At 44.1% G+C, this 19,236-nt stretch overlaps 1 non-coding gene across 1 annotated transcript; it reads right to left on the bottom strand.

The window, feature by feature from the left end:
- Positions 1–929: 929 nt before the first annotated feature.
- On the bottom strand, positions 930–1,070 carry LOC115836202. The gene has a single exon (XR_004031182.1). It is a non-coding gene; the product is annotated as a U4 spliceosomal RNA (small nuclear RNA).
- Positions 1,071–19,236: the final 18,166 nt, after the last annotated feature.

The raw sequence follows: 19,236 nt of genomic DNA, 5'->3' as shown, positions 1-19,236 counted from the left end.
TAAAATGGATAAATTGAGGCATAGTCATACAATGAAATACTACACGACAATGAAAAAGAAGCCATTGGCCAAGCATGGTGGCTCACATCTGTAATTCCAGCATTTTGGGAGGCTGAGGTGGGTGGATCACTTGAAGTCAGAAGTTCGAGACCAGCCTGGCCAACATGGTGAAACCCCGTCTCCACCAAAAATACAAAAATTAACCAGGCTTGGTGGTGCATGCTTTTAATCCCAGCTACTTGGAAAGCTGAGGCAAGAGAATTTCTTGAACCCGGGAGGTGGAAGTTGCAGTGAGCTGAGATCGTGCCACTGCACTCCAGCCTGGGTGACAGAACAAGACTCCATCTCAAAAAAAAGAAAAAGAAACCATTGCAACTCACAGCAACAAGGACGATGTAATGTTGATCAAAAGACAGTAATCTCTAAAGATTTCATTTGTATATTTCCCCAAAACAGGCAAAAATTAACCTGCTACAGGGCAGAATAGTGGCAATCTTTTGGGAGGTATCAGCTTGGAGAGGGGGCATAAGGCAGCCATTGAAAGGTGCTATGTGATGATCTGAGTAGTGGTTAGGGCTACATCCACATATAGATTTTCACTGAGTTGTACCCTTTGGATGTGTGTTTATATAATTTGTACCTCAATAAAAGAAATTTTTAGTTTTTAAAAACTTTGAACACCTGGAATAAGGAGTTATATTGTCCATAATCATTTACCTAGTAATTTTTTTTGCTCAGTTTCCATAGAGGTGGAGGTTGCAATGAGCCAAGATCGCACTACTACACTCCAGCCTGGGCAACAGAGTGAGACGCCGTCTCAAAAAAAAAAAAAAAAAAAAAAAAAAACCTATTTTGGAAGAAAATACCTATTAAGAAGCTTGTTAAGGAAGAGAACGTAAAGACATGAATCAGGAGTCAAGGCAACCAAAGACTATTTTGCCAAGTCAAAAATTGCCAATGCCAACTATATGCCAAATCATCCTGGTGAGGTATTGGGAATAGTTTTCAATTATCAATAATCGTGCCTCAGACAAACCCCATTGGCTATGACACTGCCACTGCGCAAAGTTTGCCTAGTAAGTTTCATGTGCACGTTCACTAATGTAGAAAGTTTTGGAGATTAAGCAACTAATCATAATTATATGGTGATGTTCTACTGGGAAAACCTTGAGACTGTGAAGAGAAATGCCTCCTTTGTGTATGTTAGTGTATGGTTTAGCAGGGGAAAATTTCTAGTGAGATGCCAGTAGTCCAATCCTGCTTATATAGGAGCTACAACTTGTCTGGGAGGTGTTGGACAATGGAGGTGAAGCCAAAGGGAGATAAAGAAGCCAAAGGGGTGAGCCATGTTGTCTCTGAGAAAGAATGGACTCCATGGACTTTCCCAACCTTTCTCTTTCCAGGAAGCCTAAGCTCTGGAGGGAGGGGCTGCAGAGGCAGGTGCCTACCCAGAGGCACATCTTCCAAGTACCAGTGACTCAGAGACCTGGGGGGACTCTCAGGAACCTGAGTGTGAAGAGGGCTAGCCAGGGAAAGGTTGGAATTTGGCGCCCCCTACAGGACAAATTTATGCCCAAGAAGACACTGCTGGAAGTAAACCCAGTCACCCAGAATCTCTAGGGACATTTACTGAGGCAGGGGCAATTCTGCCAGCCGTGCATCCCCCAGGCCCAAGAACACCTGTCCAACGTGGAAGCGGCCTAATGCAGAAAGCTGGCATCCCGGAGGAGAGATGAGGAACTCACCACGGATCTAGACCTCACTGGGTGGACCTGGACAACAACACCCCAAGTAGGATTCAAAGAGGTGCCATAGCTAAATCTGCTGTTTGTCTTCTATTCACATACTTCATGGGAGATCCTTGTGGGCACTTTTGCAGGAGACTGCAAATGTTTTATTTGGGGAAAATTAATTCATTCCACATTCATCTGATACCTATTAATAACGTGCCTACTGTGTGCCAGGCACTGTTCTGGATGCTGGAGAACAAAGCAGGAAAGAAAAAAAAACCCACCCCAGGTGGCATGTACTGAAAATGTTACAATCTGAACAGATAACAACAACCACCAAACAAAAATCTATTTTGGGCCAGGCATGGTGGCTCACGCCTGTAATCCCAGCACTTTGGGAGGCCAAGGTGGGTGGATCATCTGAGGTCAAGAGTTAGAAACCAGCCTGGCCACCATGGTGAAACCGCATCTCTACTAAAAATACAAAAATTAGCCAGGTATGCTGGTGCGTACCTGTAATCCCAGCTACTCAGGAGGCTGAGGCAGGAGAATCACTTGAACCCGGGAGGCGGAGATTGCGGTGAGCCCAGATTGCACCATTGCACTCCAGCCTGGGCAACACAGCGAGACTCCATCTGAAAAAAAAAAAAATCTGCTCACATCTGTAATTCCAGCACTTTGGGAGGCCGAGGCAGGCAGATCACGAGGTCAGAAAATCAAGACCATCCTGGCCAACACGGTGAACCCCCATCTCTACTAAAAATACAAAAAAAATTATCTGGATGTGGTGACAGGTGCCTGTAATCCCAGCTACTCAGGAGGCTGAGGAAGGAGAATCGCTTGAACCTGGGAGGCGGAGATTGCAGTGAGCCAAGATCGCACCACTGCACTCCAGCCTGGCAATAGAGTGAGACTCTGTCTCAAAAAAAAAAAAAAAAAAAAATTCTATTTTGGAAGAAGATACCCATTAAGAAGCTTTTTGGGGAAGAGAACATAAAGACATGGATCAGGAGTCAAGGCAACCAAAGACTAAATTTCTCTACATGGGAAAGGAACTAGAATTTTGAGCCAAATTAGATATCTGAGCCTTCAAAATGACAGCCATGTGGAATATTATATAGTGTGAGACAGTCAAAGAAATATCCCAGTCATGGGGTAGGCCAAGGGCTGTTAGTAAAAAAGATGTCTAATACTCCGCTTTGTGTTGTTTGCATGGGCCTCTGTACCAAGTTTCTTAGTTTGCTACCACCACAAAGCCCTTATAAGGTGAACGTCTTCCTGGAAAATTGCAGAGGGGCAGAATCCCTCATCTGGGCAAGGTAGTGAAGGGGTCAGGGCCATGGGAAAGGAGGAGCCAGGGTCAGAGATGACACTGGGAAGAGAAGCTCTGAAGAGTCTACAGTCTAGAGTGAGGACAGGGATTGAGCAAACTCACAGAGCAGGAGGCCTCTGGCTTCTGCATTACACAATTTACCAAGCAATTTCACGAGCAAGGTTCACACAGCACTGACACAGTTTCCCTGCTTTCTCCTTTCTGTCTTCACATATTGAAGTATAGGAGTAGCCAGATAATTGTGGCTTTTATTTCTTCTACACTTAATAGAATTAACAGTCTTGATGTAACATAGTTCAAAGGTTCTGATGTGAGCGTTCAACTTCCTCAGGCTTCAGCGTTGAAAGAACCTTCTCCACTGAAGGAATCCTTCATAGAAGAGGCCATGGAAATATTTATGAGGCTTGCTCTCATATCAGCATTCCAAAGACTCATCTCTGTGCGGTCCTTTCCCCCACCTCGCCTGCTCCATGGAGGGAGGAGAGGGATATGTTGGAAGCAGTGAGTTCCTCTTCAAAGGTTCCTGTCTTCTATGTTCAAAGCCTAACTTCCTTGCCTCCTTGCCCCTAGTTACGGCAAACAACCTTCCAGCCATTTCCAATCTGTAATCCACATCCATTCCCAATCTGTAACCCACATCAATTCCCAATCTGTAACCCACATCTGTTCCCAATTTGTAACAACCCACATCTGTTCCTTATTTGGCATGCTTAGTTCCGAAACTGCTCTTCCTGCTGCTGTAGCCCCCACCTCTGCTCCATTTGAAGTAGCTAATCCGGATCAGCTTAGATTGTGTGGTCCAACCCCAGCCAAAGGGGACCGAACACAGTAGCAGGGACTGACTGCATTAGGGTTAAAACCCACTTCCCTCCTTTGTTTGGTGTGCTCTCACAGTGACGAGAAGAACAAGCAGCACCCTTCTGAAGAAGTAAATTTGCCTTGCTGAGTGCTCATTTTCTTTGCGACTCTTATTTCCAACACTGTCACCTTAACCAAGCCAGAGAGGCTTGAAAAAAACTATATGGAGAGTTCGACATGTGTTTCCTGGGAGGTGGGGTATGCAAGATCTAGCATCTAGTGTGAAAGTCTGAAGGTGAGCAGTTTCAGCCAGGCTCAGAGGCTAGGATGGGTGAATGGCAGCCTCTCCAGAGCCTGGCAGAATGAGGGTGCCCCACTGCTGCCCATGGGCCAGACTTAGACCTTATGGAAGACAGATGGTCATCTTAGAATGAACTAGACCAAGAAACTTTCCTGGGGAGCAAACCCTGAGAGCTAAGCTCCTGAATGCTGGAAGCTGAGGAATGAGTGGCTGGAGTCTTCGCAACCAGCAAATGGAGCAAGAAATACAAACTCTAATGAGAAGAAATACAAACTCTAACACCCACCACCCATGAAACAGCCCCAGCAGAGAACCTCCAATGCACCCAGAGACCTCTGACATCAGATGAAAGCGCAACAGCCTGTTAATACCTGGACTTTTTTCTTGAATGCCCCATCTCCTTCAGAGAGGAGGTAAAGAGAAAGACAAATGAACCAGGCCTTCCTTCCCCATGGCAGACCCACAGGATAAGTCAGGCAAGAGCCGAGAGAGGTAAGAGACTTCCATGGGAAAGGAGGCCGGGGCTTAGAGATGCATTATTTTCATCCCTTGGCTCATGGTCCCATTCCTCCATAGTCAAAACCAGTAGTAAGGTATCTTGTCTTGTTAAATAAGGTAACCTTCACAGTTCCAGAGATTAGGACTTGGATATCTTCAGAGGGCCACTATTCACCCCACCATCACGGCCTTGGTGAAAATGTTCTCAAGGTAGTAATGGGACAGGACAAACCAGGCTACAGAGAGTGGAAAACTGAAAAGTGAGCAAGTGGAGACCCCAAGTATAGTCCACTATTTCAGGACGTTGGGCTATGAAGGACAAGAGAGTGAATAAAGTCAAATGAAGGTTTCATTCAAGATGGGAGAGGTTTGTCAGGTGTGGTGGCTCATGCCTGTAATCCCAGCTACTCAGGAGGCACGTGGATCACTTGAGCCCAGGAGTTCGAGGCTCCAGTAAGCTATGATCACACCACTGCACTCTAGCCTGGCTGATAGAGCGAGGCCTTGCCTCTAAAAACAAAAAAGATGGAGAAGTTTGGGAAGTTTAAATTCCAGTGAGAATGAGCAATTCAAAGGAAACACTGGAGAGAGGAAAGAAGTGGATGGCTTGGCCCTAGATAGGAGAAGCGGAGCAGGGAGGGTGTGATGCACACAGGTTTGGTGGAAAGAAGCCGAGGTTGTTTTGTCTCTGCCCGTGGGGGACTGAAGGAAGTCATCTGTGGAGATTGAAGGAGGCTCTGGGTGGAGGGTCACCTGAGACTTGAGAAAAGGTGAGAAAGTGTGAGATGGTTTCTACAGAAAACTGGAAATGTGCTGGAAAGAGAAGGGGATGGTGCTCTCCAGGCTCCTCTAGGCTTCCTCGCGGACATCCTTTCTGATGCCAATGCCCACGTGACCTAAAACCACTGGCCCTCATGCTGTCTTCACTGTCCCAGAGGCAGGCGGAGATTCGGACTGAGACAGGATGAGGGTCTCCCACCTGAGAGCCAGCTCACCTCTGTACGAGGACTCAGGCCCAGTCCTGGAAGCCCTGGTGGGGCACACATGCTGTTCTTCCCACCACCTCCTTTGTCTATTACATGAGACGCCAAGCAGAGCTCCTCCTCCTGGTACAGCCTTGTTCTTCCTATGCATATCAGCTCTTGCAGATGGCAGCCTCGAGAGAGGGCTCACAATCCAGCAGTTCTGCATAAACAGCCGGACTCTGAATTCAATTTGGGCTTAATCTGGATCTCTCCTGCCCACAGGCCGAGGAATATTCTCCTTGCCTATGCTACAGCTTTTTCTCCTGGGCAGTGCCCTCAGACCTCTTTATGCTCCTAGAATCCTCTCTTCTTGGTTTTTTATCAGAACCTGGGAGGGCGGGGCAGGGGCACAGGAGTAATCCTCATCTGTCATGCAGTCATGCAGCTACAGTGGTGTCATCTGTTCAGTGAACACTTGTTCCCACAGCACCTTCTCTGTGCCAGGCACTGTACCGACGATTGGGATACAATTGTAAGGAAAACAGGTATATCAGGATCCACATGGAGCTGGCAGTCTAGTATGGGACAGGCATTAAACCAAACACACAAAATAAATGCCTAAGTATAAATCATGACACGTGCTATGAAGGAAAAGAGCAGATTCTATGATCAGGAGAGATGGGGGAGGGGCAGTCAGGGAAGTCCTGTCTGAGGAAGTGACAGAAGTCCCCTGTGAGCTAGGACCTGAAGTGTACACCCGAGTTAAGAGGAGTTAGTGGTGGGTCAGAGAGAGCAGCAAGTGCAAGGGCCCAGGAGAGAACACACCTGACAAATTAAAGGGCTTGAACTAAGGCCAGTGCATAGTGACAGTAAAAGACAGGGCTCGAGAGGTAGGTAAGGGCCAGATCACATGGAAAGTTGCAGGTAATGTTAAGCACTTGAATTTAATTCTAAGTGTGATGATTCCCCATCCAGCGTCTGCAGCGCAACAGCGATGATCTATTTCTAAAAGATCCTCTGGACGCCACATGTAAAATAGATCACTGGAGTGAGGAGACACAGGGTACACCAACAGTAGACGCAGGATAACAAAACGAGGCAATTGCAGCATTTCAGAGGGACCAGGTGGCTTGGACTAGAAGAGTGGTGTGGAGATGAGGGAAAATGGACATTTGGGGAATATGTTTCTCCATATCCATAGAAAGGCATGGAACTAGAGGAAGAACAGAAAGAGAAGAGAAAACCATCCAGCACTGAGTGTTCAGGAGCCCCAACACTGAGTGACAAGAGTCAGGCTGTCACAAGGTAAAGCTGGAAACCACGACCATAGTCCACAACAATACTGAGCACTTGTCCTGTGCCAAACTCTGGGCTAAATTTTTACACTTATTATCACATTGAATATTCTATGACCGTATGACAGAGCCTTGGTACCCAATGACCATGGGACCTTCCACGCCAGCCTGCACTGGCTAATTCCAAAAGTCTTCGACATGAAAAAATACAAACCTCTGCCTTATTTCAGGCACTGCTGTTTCCAGCCTGTTACAAGTAGCTGCACCAAGTCTAAACCAATAGGGGAACATGTCGAGATATCTCATGGAATCCGCAGAAGAGGTAAGCCTTCAGGTTTAGAGATGGGCCAGCACCAGGACAGCTTGGGCGCCTCAACAGGAGGCCTTGGGCTCTAGAGCGCTGCCCTTCACCTGCCTTGGCTTGGGGATCTCCCAGGGTCAGCTCCACATTCCAAATTCCCAAGAGATAATAATCTGATTGGCTCAGTCTGGGTCTCATGTCCTTCCCTGGACCAACTGGCTATGGTCTAGGGGGCAGGATTGTTCCTGGGCTCCCCACTACCACCGAAGGTCCACTGCTGACAACTAACAGAGTGACCACTGCTAACAACTAACGGGGTGGTAGCAGTGAGACTCTGCACACACACCCCAGGGCCTTTAAACATGCTCCTCCCTCTCTCTGGGTCCTCTCCCCACTATTCCTTGCCTGAGTAGCTCCTCTTATCCTTCTGATCTTGCTAAAATTGTCACTTTTTCAGGGACGCCTTTCCTACTCCACTCTCAATCCAAATTAGGTCCCTCTGTTATAGCTTCTCATCCTCTTCCTTCACATGAAGGAAAATATTTCTGGTGCGCCTTATTTCATGTTTAGGCCTGCCTCCTCCACCAGTCTGTAACCTCCTAGATGGCAAGAACCACATTTGGGCTTCCCCCAACTCCACCTGCCAAGCTTTGAACCTAATGTCTAGCACACAGTTTGTGCTCAATAAATATGTGTTGATTGAGTGAACCAGAACAAACATGTCACATTTTCAACATTCTCGATTTTCCGGAGACTGCTTTCTCAAGATACAGCCTGACTGACACCTTCAGCCTGTGGCCCACATGGGCCTGTTCTAACTTTCCTGGATGCCTTAAATTTGTGTCAGGGAGGACCCTGGTATAGTATGAGAAGCTCTGGACAAGGCAGCAGGGGATGGGGTTTGGGTCCCAGCTCTGGATAAGTCACTTCACTCAGTTGAATAACAAGTTTCCTCATTTACAAATGAGGTTTTTGGATGAGATGATTTACAAAGCTCCTCTAAATGTCTGGAATTCTGCTGACAACAATTCAATATTCTGTCCATGGCTGAAATTGCCCTGAACATGTGAAAAGAGAGAGATGTACAGTGTTTACAGAGAGAAAGAATATATGTTTCAGACAAAATCCACACCAGCTAGCTGTTCTTTAATGACAATCATTATAGATAGAAAGCGGCCAAAAAGAAATAAAAAGTACAGAGTTGAAGATAATGAGAAAAACTGCTCATGAATGGAAAAATAGGGGTTTTTCTAGTAACATAAAGTGAAAGGCCCGGGAACCTGAGTACCAGAGTGTGCAGAGCTCAACCTGCATCCCTTTGTAGAAGGATGGGAAGGAAAGGGGTGTTCCCCACCCTAACCTCCCAACTATCACCAGTTAGCTCAGCCTGCACCAAAAGAAACCTCTGTAGCTGGAGTCCTAATTTCTTAATCCAATCTCAGATGTGGCCAACAGCCAAGTAAGTTACTGTTGAGACCCACATCCTCCCCCAAGAGACGACCAACAGGCGCAAGATTTTGTGGCTATTCTATATGCATGATACACTGAAAAACAATGTCACATAAATAATGAAATGGCACACCATAGGAGTGTGTCTCTCCTGAATTGTTCAGCATGTGCTTTACCTTCATAACTTTGGCTCTTTGTGTTAAATGTAAAATCTTTTTTAACATAATCTTGTACTTACATGCATATTTCTCCCTTCAATTGCATTTAGTCATATAGATTTTTAAATAAGGTATATATTGTAAAAACAAATGGGCTTGGAATTATCCATCCCAAATTCGTAATAGGACACTATTAAAACCAAGGTCCTCGTATAAATCATCTTGAATCATGTGATGTTATGGTTAAAACTGAAAGGATTTTGGATTTTAGTGTCAGACAAGCATTTTTTCAAGCCCCCAGTTCACCATTTATTAAGTAGTTCTTCAACCTCACGGTGCCTGTTTTCTCATCTGCTAAACCCCAACCTTACAAGGTCACTGTGAAAAGTAAATGAGACGATGGATTTAAGTGCCATGCCCTGCATCTGAATCACTATAAGCCTCTCCTTTTCCCTCTCCCACTCACCAGGTGGTGGGATTTCAGGGGTCAGACCAATAGCTAGAGGCAGAGCCAGGTGTCCCAGAACCCCAGCTACTGTGTCTCAGAAGTGTAATAAAGGCTCAAGCCAAAGAGGGGCCTTAGGAATCATCTACTTCACTGACCCTCCCCCCTTGATCTAACAGATTAGAAAATTGAAGCCAACAGAACTGATTTCCTTTTTTACCTTATTTAACCAATAAGTTTATTTATTTGTTGGGCAGTTGCCATGAAAGGCACTGTGTTAGGTCACTGGCATTCAAGTACTAATTTTGAATTCAGCAGTGTGCTAGGTGCTATAAACGTGAACCATATCAAGGATGAAATATACTTAGAGACACGCCAGTCCTCTCAAAACCCCAGTCCTGGCCGGGCACGGTGGCTCACACCTGTAATCCGAGCACTTTTGGAGGCGGGTGGATCACGTGGTCAGGAGATCGAGACCAGCCTGGCTAACACGGTGAAACCCCGTCTCTACTAAGAATACAAAAAATTAGCCAGGCACGGTGACAGGCACCTGTAGTCCCAGCTACTCAGGAGGCTGAGGCAGGAGAATTGCTTGAACCTGGGAGGTGGAGGCTGCAGTGAGCCGAGATCATACCATTACACTCCAGCCTGGGCAACAGAGCAAGACTGCCTCAAAAAAAAAAAATAAAACCCAATCCTAGAGGAAGTTGGGAAGGAGGTACAGAGGGTCAGAAGAAGACTATGGAAAAGGTTATGAATGATCCTTTAAGATAGAAAAAAATAAACTAATCATCAGCATATTGTATCAAGCCAACATTATTGCTAATCATGATGGATTCATCCATATTGAATCCATCACTATCTATCTTGAACCAGGCCATTGTTAATCAATAAGCACCATCTTGCACAAAACATCACCATGGCAAACGCTTTGCCTCAGCATATTCAGTGGATGTTCTGCAGAATGTGACTGTGCTCCCCAGGAGGAAAAGGAACATTCACAGCAGTACCAGCTGCTTTCCAGAAACCCCGTGTGCAGAAACTCTTGAGGTACTTTTCATGTCTGTAATTCTGAGGGACTGTTATTCTTTTCCTGCTCATCCTCAGTGAATAGACTACTTCTGGAACCTGCTGCAGTCAACACAAACAGTAGACAGGTGTCATGACAGTGCAGAAGAAAAAACAGTGATGATATGTGAGTGTGTCTGGGAACCCGTGGGGCAGAAGTCAGAGTGGAAAAGGGCAGAACATCAGTTTGTATCAAACAACCACAAATATCAGCAACACCCAACATTCAGCATTTACTTCTCACATGGCTATGGGTTCTGCCCTCTCAGCTGAGCCCACCCAGGTATCCACAGATTGATTGGCAGTTGCCTCAGCTTGGCAGCTTGGCTTTAAGGTAAAGGTCTAACTGGTTGGGGCTACTCATAGCAGGTTGGGCTTACATCTGCTCTATGTGTGTCAATTCTGGGGGGCAGGGGACAACAGTCTCATAGGCAGCAGCAAACTCTTCTCAAGGTGATGGCAGAACCACAAGCAGTCAAGCAGAAAAAGTGGCATTTCTTAAGGCCTAGGCTCAAAACTGGCACACTGTCACCTTCGCCCTCATTCCATCAGCCAGAGTAAGTCAGATGGCCAAGCCCAAAGACAAGGGGCACAGTGCTTCATACAGAGGACTGCAGAGTCACATGGTAAGGTCAAGGGATGTTGGTACAGAGTGGAGTGAAGAAAGGGGCCACTAAGTCAGTAGACCATAGGCAGAAAGAAGTATCTAAACCAAACAGAGCACAAAATCAGGGTAATGCCGTCTACCAGTGTCTGATCGACAAGAAATACAGCTATAAGAAAGTATCCGTCCTAGCCAGAGCAATCAGACAAGAGGAAGAAATAAAGGGCATCCAAATTGGTAAAGAGGAAGTCACACTGTCACTGTTTGCTGATGACATGATCACATATCTAGAAAACCCTAAAGACTCATCCAAAAAGCCCCTGGGTACGTGAATTCAGCAAAGTTTCAGGATACAAAATTAATGTACACAAATTGGTAGCCCTGATATACACCAACAGTGACCAAGCTGAGAATCAAATCAAGAACTCAACCCCTTTTACAATAGCTGCAAAAAAATAAAATAAAATACTTAGAAATACACTTAACCAAGAAAGTGAAAGACCTCTGCAGGGAAAACTACAAAACACTGCTGAAAGAAATCATAGATGACACAAACAAGTGGAAACACATCCCATGTTCCTCGATGGGGAGAATCAATTACAAAAAATGACGATACTGCCAAAAGCAATCTATAAATTCAATGCAATTCCCATCAAAATACCATCATTCTTCACAGAACTAGAAAACAAAAATCCCAAAATTCATATGGAACCAAAAAAGAGCCTGAATAGCCAAAGCAAGACTAAGCAAAAAGAACAAATCTGGAGGTATCATATTCCCCTACTTCAGACTATACTATAAGGCCATAGTCACCAAAACAGCATGGTATTGGTATAAAAACAGGCATATAGACCAATGGAACAGAATAGAGAACCCAGAAATAAAGCCACATACTTACAGTCAAGTGATCTTCTACAAAGCAAACAAAAACATGAAGTGGGGAAAGGACATCCTAATCCACAAATGGTGCTGGGATAATTGGCAAACTACATGTAGAAGAATTAAACTGGATCCTTATCTCTCATCTTATACAAAAATCAACTCAAGATGGATAAAAGACTTAAATCTAAGACCTGAAACTATAAAGATTCTAGACGATAACATTGGAAAAAAAAAAACCCTTCTAGGCATTGACTTAGGCAAAGACTTTGTTATGGTTTGGCTGTCTCCCCACTCAAATCTCATCTTGAATTCTATCTCCCAGAATTCCCACGTATTGTAGGAGGGACCCAGAGGGAGGTAATTGAATCACGGGGGCCAATCTTTCTCATGCTATTCTCATGACAGTGAATAAGTCTCACAAAATCTGATGGGTTTATCAGGGGTTTCCCCTTTTGCTTCTTCCTCTTTTTCTCTTGCTGCTGCCATGTAAGAAGTGCCTTTTGCCTCCTGCCATGATTCTGTGGCCTCCCCAGCCATGTGGAACTGTACGTCCAATTAAACCTCTTTTTCTTCCCAGTCTTAGGTATGTCTTTTCATCAGTGTGGATACAGACTAATACAATGAATTGGTACCAGTAGAGTGGGGCATTGCTGAGAAGATACCTGAAAATGTGGAAGCGACTTTGGAACTGGGTAACAGGCAGAGGTTGAAACAGGTTGGAGGGCTCAGAAGACAGGAAAATGTGGGAAAGTTTGAAACCTCCTAGAGACTTGTTAAATGGCTTTGACAAAACTGCTGATAGTGGTATGAACAATAAGGTCCAGGCTGAAGTGGTCTCAGATGGAGATGAGGAACTTGTTGGGAACTGGAGCAAAGGTGACTCTTGTTATGTTTTTAGCAAAGAGACTGGCAGCATTTTGCCCCTGCCCTAAAGATCTGTGGAACTTTGAACTTAAGAGAGATGATTTAGGGTATCTGGCAGAAGAAATTTCTAAGCAGAAAAGCATTCAAGAGGTGACTTGGGTACTGTTAAAAAGCATTCCGGGCCAGGCGTGGTGGCTCATGCCTGTAATCCCAGCACTCTGGGAGGCCAAGGCGGGCGGATCATGAGGTCAGGAGTTCGAGACCAGCCTGGCCAACATAGTGAAACCCCCATCTCTACTAAAAATACAAAAATTAGCCAGGCGTGGTGGCACGCACCTGTGGTCCCAGCTACTCGGGAGGCTGAGGTGGGAGAATCGCTTGAACCTGGGAGGCGGCGGAGTTTGCAGTGAGCAGAGACTGCATGCCACTGCACTCCAGCCTGGGTGACAGAGTGAGATTCCGTCTCAAAAAAAAAAAAAAAAAAAAACTCCATTTTAAAAGGGAAACAGATCATAAAAGTTCGGAAAATTTGCAGCCTGATGATGCAGTAGAAAGAAAAACCCATTTTTTGAGGAGAAATTCAAGACAGCAGCAGAAATTTGCATAAGTAGCAAGGAGCCTAATGTTAATCCCCAAGACCATGGAAAATGTCTCCAGGCCATGTCAGAGAACTTCACGGCAGCCCCTCCCATCACAGGCCCAAAGGCCCAGGAGGAAAAGGTGGTTTTGTGGGCTGGGCCCAGGGTCCCCATGCTGTGTGCAGCCTAGAGACTTGTGTGTCCCAGGCCGCTCCAACCATGGCTGAAAGAAACCAAAGTATAGTGAAGTAATTCAGGAATGGAAAGCCAAACACTGTATGTTCTCACTCATAAGTGGGAGCTAAGCTATCAGCTATGAGGATGCAGAGGCATAAGAATGATACAATGGGCCAGGCACAGTGGCTCACGCCTGTAATCCCAGCACTTTGGGAGGCCAAAGTGGGTGGATCACCTGTAGTCAGGAGTTTGAGACCAGCCTTGCCAACATGGTGAAACTCCGTCTCTACTAAAAATACAAAAATTAGCCAGGCGTTGTGGTGAAATATTTGTGTACATTATATTCAAAGAGGAGGAGCAGTTGCAGCATATTTTGTATTTTGTAGGCTTTTATTTTATTTTGTATTTTTTGTTCCTAATGCTTAGTTTTCTCAAGCTTTTTACTAAATGATAATTTGAGTTGATCTGAGAGTTTACTCTTTATTTCTAGATGTCAGGATTTCAGTGGTTCTTTTAAAAATAATCAGCTCTACTGCTTACTCTGATTAATTATTTTCCCTAGGCCTCAGGATCATTCAGCTCAGCAAACAAATACCGCTGGAAGCAATGTTACTACATCATCAACTCCTGATAGTAACTCCACATCTGGTTCTGCTACTAGCAACCCTTTTGGTTAAGGTAAGTGTCTTTAGTCATTCCAACACGGATGCAAAAAAATACCCCTTTCTGTTTCTGGGTAGTTTCAGATAAAATGAGAAAATAAAACATTATGTCACTTTAACAACAAAAATCTTGAAAACTAATTTATATAGACCTACAATTGTAGATATTAAGGAAGTGGTTGGGGATATGGATGTCCTGGGTTAGCTTACATTTAATAAGTGGTCAATAATTGGCACATTTCTTTTTAATAATGAAAAAGATGCAGTGTATGTATACCTGATCTGACTACCACATAATTTAGCATGAGTAAGATTAGCTAATTGTTCATCATAAGCCAGCACCTCTGAGTAATAATTTTCTCATTTGTAAAATGAAAGGATGGGACTGCATAAGTTATTTTTGTAACTGTCCTGAATACACAAAAGGGCTGGGGCCTGGGAAGCCAGCCCAGCCTAAAACTGCTTTTACTTTTCTTATAGTAGTTTTTTTGTTTATTTGTTTTGGTTTGGTTGGTTTGGTTTTTGTTTTTTAGTTTTTTGGTTTTCTTTAAGAGAGGCAAGATCTTGCTCAGTCACTGAGGCCAGAGTGCAGTGGTGCCATGATAGCTCACTGCAACCTCAAACTCCTGACTTATGGGATCCTGTTGCCTTGGTGTCCCAACCTACAGCATCTATAATGCTGAGGTTACAGATGTGAGCCACTGCGCTTGGCCTATATTAGATTTATATATTGAGGTTCTGTGGAAGATTTTGTTGAGGATGAAAGTACTCTGAAGCTTAACAGAAGTTGAAGTAGATAGATAAATGGCTTAATGCTTCTTTTGATTCTTGTATGACTAGTATAGCACCCTGAAATGGCATATTTTATGCGCAGTTTTTACATATCAATGATCATGCCTTTTATCTCTTCCATAAGATTAATTCAGTTGTGCCATGCCAAATGTATGTTAGAGGCACTTAAGGTGTGGCATGGCTTGACATAGGTTCACATTCACTGTTAGTTTTGTTTTAAATGTTTCCTGCCCTTATTTTCCAAAAAGATCTTGTGTTAAGTCTTTTGATTGAGGAAGGTGTGTTTTAGTTGTCAAAAATTATTCATATGAACAATCTAGAGAGATTAGGATGAAATTATTTAGTGTTCAGACCTATGAAAGGTATTGTTGAGGTAATTCTCTCCTGTCTTCCTTCAAGTTATAGGCAGAGATCTTGAATCAGAAAGAGGCTTTTAGTTATTTTGTCAGAGGCTACGCAACCCCCATATCCCTTCATTTCTAGTCTCATTCCCACATCCTCCTTCTATCTCTGCAGCTTTTCTCCATCAATTAATTCATCAATTAATCTAACTTCAAAGATCATACTTTTCCTACTCTGTTAAAGGCCCTGATAATCCATTAAACAAGTGATTGACAAGAAGTGAATCAAGTCCAGGCACGGTGGCTCATGCCTGTAATCCCAGCACTTTGGGAGGCCAAGGTGGGCAGATCACTTGAGGTCAGGAGTTTGAGACCAGCCTGGCCAACATGGTGAAACCCCATCTCTACTGAAAATACAAAAATTAGCCAGGCATGGTGGCGCATGCCTGTAATCCCAGCTACTCAGGAGGCTGCGGTGGCAGGATCACTTGAACCTGGGAGGCGGAGGTTGCAGTGAACAGAGATTGTGCCACTGCACTCTGGCCTGGGTGACAGAGTGAGACCCTGTCTGTCTCAGAAAAATAATGATAATAATTTAATAAATAAATAAAATTTATTTTTATACATGTGTAAATCCAGTTGTTGTAGCACCATTTGTTGAAAAGACAGTTCTTTCCTCATTGAGTTGTCTTGTCACCCTTGTTGAAAATCAATTTCCCATAAACTTATGGATTTATTCCTGGACTCCCAGTTATGTTCCATTGGTCTGTATGTCTATCCTTATGTCAGTACCAAATTGACTTTATGAGTATATAAGTGAAGTAAGTTTTTTAAATGGGAGATGCGAATACTCCAACTTTTCTCTTTTTCAAGATTTTTCTATCTCCTTCAAATTTCCATATGAACTTCCGAATCAGCTTCTCAGTTTCTGCAAAGGAGCCAGCTGGGATTTTCATGAGGATTGTGTTGAATCTGTACAATTTGTAGGGTGTTGCCATCTCGAAAATATTGTCTTCCAAATCATGAAAACAGGCTGTCTTTCCATTTATTTAGGCCTCCTTTAATTTGTTTCAAAAATGTTTTGTTGTTTTCAGACTACCATTTTATACTTCTGTTAAATTTCTAATTATTTTGTTCTCTTTGATGCTCTTGTAAATGAAAATTTTTTTAATTTTTTCCTTGCAGATTGTTTAGAATTACAATTGATTTTATACACTGATCTTGTAACCTGTCACTTTCCTGATCTCATTTACTAATTCTAGTAGGTTTATTGTGGATTCCTTAGGTTTTCTATAAACAAGATCATGTGATCTGGAAATAGAGATAGTTTTACATATTTTTTTTCCAATCTGGATGCCTTTTATTTCTTTTTCTTATCCAATTGCCCTGGCTAGAACCTCTAGCAGAATGTAGAATAGAAGTGGTGAGAGAAGACATTCTTGCCTTGTTCCTGATCATAGGGAGAAACATTCAGTCTTTTGACCATTAAGTATGATGTTATCTGGGGTTGCATAGATACACTTTATCTAGTTGGGAATTTTGTATTCTTTGTTTGTTGAGTATTTTGATCACAAAGGGAAGTTGAATTTTGTGAGGTGCTTTTGTTTTACATCTATTGAGATAACAGATACCATTTTGCCTTTCTGCAAACTTTGTTCTGGATCTTTCAAGTGGCCCCTTTTAATTATGAAGATGTGAAGCAAGTATACAGCCATTATTTCCAGAAGAAAGTGTAACAAGCTACTTGGCTAAGACCTGGGATTTGACTTTTAAACTCTTTCATGCATCTATTTGAACTCTCAGAATTAAACTGGGATCAAGGACTCTCCAGGAAGGGAAAGGGGGAAGATCCAAACTCTTCTCAATTAGACATATCAGAGCTGTGAGGCTCCTGGTACGTGAATATCTGCCCCAACCCAGCCATCTTTGTGGATGATTTGCCTCCCAGGGAAGTGCCTGTGCGCATTAAGGTGCTCGTCACTGAGCTCTGTTTAACCCCTGTGGAAATGGGCAGCTTCATACAGGAGCACTGCCATTTCTGTTTGAGACTTACAGTACATGCTGTCCAGAATCTGGGGGTGATCTGGACTTGAGTGACTATAGAAACGCATGCAGGAAGCTGTGCCTCGCTAGGGACTCGGGGTTTCCAGAATACCATGTGTCTCAGTACAACAGTTCTTGCAGTAGACGGGACCTAAAACCAGACCAATATTCAGCCTCTGGGTTGCCCCATAGTAACAGCTGGGAAGCACCGAGACAACCAGGACCAGCAGGTGGCACTCTTTGGAAAGCAAAAATAAACGTGGACTTCAGCTCTTAGGGGCACCTTTGAAGTTCCGCTGTCCTGGAAGCAGGCACAGAGTTTCACTGACACTGGCATGCTGGGTATCTTTCATTGGTACCTCCAGATACAATCTCCACCCTTCTCTTCCCTGCTCTGAGCCCAGGAAATTGGCATGCAGGGGCACCGCCAGACTCCCTAGCTCTCCACCTTCCAATTGGGTTTGGCTGGTGGGGTTTGGCCACGAGCAGGAGATCACAGGGCAAGAGGAGGGGAGGGGAGGTTATTCATTCTCCTGATTATTTTTCTGCTGGGTCAACAAGGAATGTCTATCTCTCTCTTCCTAAGGCTACAGCCCTGTCAGACACTTCTTTCTATATGGTCTATTCTCTCTGTCTCTCTCCCTCCATTCTCTTCCCTTCCCATATAAAGGCTCCCTCTCATCAGCCCCTTTCTATTTAAGAGTGAAAACACTTCTCAGTTACTCAGATGTGGAATCTGCCCCTAGTTGCTTTTTCTGACCCTACCCACACCTGTGCAAAGAGTCCCTTTGTTAAATCCTGTTCACCTGCCCCAATTTGAGCATGCTGTTTCCTGCCACCACCCTGAGCAGCACAGCAAGTTTAAGATCCTTGGACATGTCTCGGGAAAGAAATCCAAGGAGAGGAATCAGATTTTCTGCTAATCATTCTGATTTGAACATTGAAAGAAATATGAGCTTTTTTTTTTTTTCATACTGAGCTAGCGAAGCAGGGCACCAGTTAGAGTATTTGCATACACATCTATTCCTCTTATCAAGCTTGAGAATGCCTAGAGGATAATCTTTTAAGTGAATATTAATATTATATTAACCAGCACATGGTAGATGTTCAAGAAATGTGTATTGACCATAACTGAATTGTAAGACCTGTCTCTCCAAGCCTCAATTTCTTCATCTGTACAGCCCCCATCCAGATTGAAATCTCACCTACTCAGGCGAAGTATATGAAAAACAAAGGCAGTGCAGGGGTAATTGAACTATTCATTAGATAAATGCTTTTATGTCACTTTTATTGTTTTCTAGGCCTAATTTCTAATACCTACGACCTTGGTTAACAAAAGACCAAAGGAGGTGATGCCAAATGCGGTTAGAAGTGCTTTTAATCAAATAGTTCAAACGACACATAATTAACACATTGTTTTAAAGCAAATAGACACTTCAAAGTGGTGCTCCTTCCTCTTAAAGTCCCAACAAGAGCTGGATTTAAGAGCAGAGCCATACAGCCATGACATATGGTGCTATGGTCAACACTCAACCCTAAGTTTGACACCAAAAGATGGCCGCCATTTATTATTGTGACAAAAGGCCAGATTACAAAACGCTGTGTACGGCCTGATCCCAGTTTTACAAAATATTCATCCCCATCTATCTACGAGGGGGCGCGGGGAAAGGGGAGTCGTTTTAGGAAGTGCTGCTTATTGCTGCCTGGTGTGGGAAAGTATGAGTCTTATTTTCTGTTTGTTCTTTTTAAAAGAACATTTTTATAAATGAATGAATGAATGCTTTCCATGGGTGGATGAGGATCCGGCCTGCCAGGCTGAGGCTCCTCTGGAACCAAGAGGGGCAGCAGGACGACAGGTGGCGGGGCTTTGGGCGGCTCCCTCCAGCCCACGGAGACGCGAGTGCCAGACCGGGCGCGCGCTTCACTTCCGCGAAGAGGAAAGAGGGAGGGGA

Source organism: Nomascus leucogenys, chromosome 1a (assembly GCF_006542625.1).
Source record: "Nomascus leucogenys isolate Asia chromosome 1a, Asia_NLE_v1, whole genome shotgun sequence".
Taxonomy (NCBI): domain Eukaryota; kingdom Metazoa; phylum Chordata; class Mammalia; order Primates; family Hylobatidae; genus Nomascus; species Nomascus leucogenys.
This window is presented reverse-complemented; position numbering and strand designations above follow the sequence as displayed.